Raw genomic sequence first — 1,588 nt, forward strand, 5'->3', positions numbered from 1 at the left:
GGCTTCTGCTGAATGAATGACACGGGTGTCACAGTGACAGAGGACACGCGTTTCACAAGAATACCGAAGATGTAGTGAGCCTGCTGGGTGTGGGGACGCTCTTCTCTACACTTTACATCATGAATTCTTTTAATCCACAAAATGGCCCTGTTGTTGCTGGTATTACTGTCCCCATTTTACAGATTGGGCAACTCAGCTACAGAGAAATGAGAGGAACTCGGTGCAAGGTTATTCAGGATCCGCAAGTCACAGGGAACCCGTGCAGGCTGGCTCCCCGGCCTCTTCTGGGAACTGTATATATGGCCCCAGTTGGTGGGAGACCTCATATCCAGGACTGCCCAGAGGATGGTCAGCACGAACATATGTTTTCTTGATTTAAAAATAATTGTGTTCTTAAATATATTCTGAAGGAAGTAGCCCTAGGTGCTATTCATAACTGAAAAATTCAGCAAGAATTACTCTGTTGCGACTCTTTTCAACAAATATTTACGAGGCATCTTTCATGAGCCAGCCCTGAAACTGATTTGGGTCTGGAAGTCCTAGGGAGCTGCCGAAGGTACCTGCCTTCCTATCTTGCCTGCCCTTCTGGCCTTCACATTGTCACTCCTTCTCTTTCTTCCTACTGTCCTTACTAGTTTCCCAACTCTCTTCCTGCTGGGGTATCCCCGTCGTCTTCCTCTCTTCCCATCAAGGCCCTCTCTGTTTCCTCAGAGAGGAACAGAGACACTGGCGATGCCAAATAGGTCAAAGTTTGTGCCTGCAGGAAATTTACTGTCTACAAGGAGAGATAGACAAGGGAATCAACAGCCATGAGCCCACAGGAAAAGTGCTCGCTGAGCCAGCTGCCTTTGCTGCCTTTGCTGCCTCTGTGATTCGGGAGCAGAAGGGAGCTCTGGGATCAGGGAAGACTTCCGGGGTGAGGTCAGCATTGACTGGAATTGGAAGAATGTTAACATTAGCTCCACAAGGCAGTGGGAATTGCTTGAAGGAAGGCTTGAGGTGTGAAGCAGTGTGACTCGAGTTTTCCAGGAACCAGGTCCTTGCCGCTGAAGGGAGGCGTTCAGAGGGGAGCCCAGGGCCTCTAGGGCTGAGCTGAGTGTGATTTGGGTCTGGAAGTCCTAGGGAGCTGCGGAAGGTACTGGCCTTTCTATCTTGCCTGCCTTTCTGGCCTTCACATTGTCACTCCTTCTCTTTCTTTCTACTGTCCTTACTAGTTTCCCAACTCTCCTCCTGTTCGGGTATCCCCGTCGTCGTCTTCTCTTCCCACCAAGGCCCTCTCTGTTTCCTCAGCCCTCGCATCCTCTGCTGACACCCTACCCTCCCAAGCCTTCCTTCCTTTCTCCCTCTGTTCAATACGAGTCTCAAAATGAAACCTGCAGGCCGGGCATGGTGGCTCACACCTGTAATCCCAGCACTTTGGGAGGCCAAGGCAGGCAGACTTGAGGTCAGAAGTTTAAGTCAGAAGTTAAGGCCAGAAGTTTTAAGACCAGCCTGGCCAGCATGGCAAAACCCCATCTCTACTGAAAAAACAAAAATTAGCCGGGCATGGCAGTGTGCACCTGTAATCCCAGCTACTTGGGAGGCTGAG

This window comes from Colobus angolensis, unplaced genomic scaffold (genome assembly GCF_000951035.1).
Source record: "Colobus angolensis palliatus isolate OR3802 unplaced genomic scaffold, Cang.pa_1.0 Scaffold47, whole genome shotgun sequence".
NCBI classification, from domain to species: domain Eukaryota; kingdom Metazoa; phylum Chordata; class Mammalia; order Primates; family Cercopithecidae; genus Colobus; species Colobus angolensis.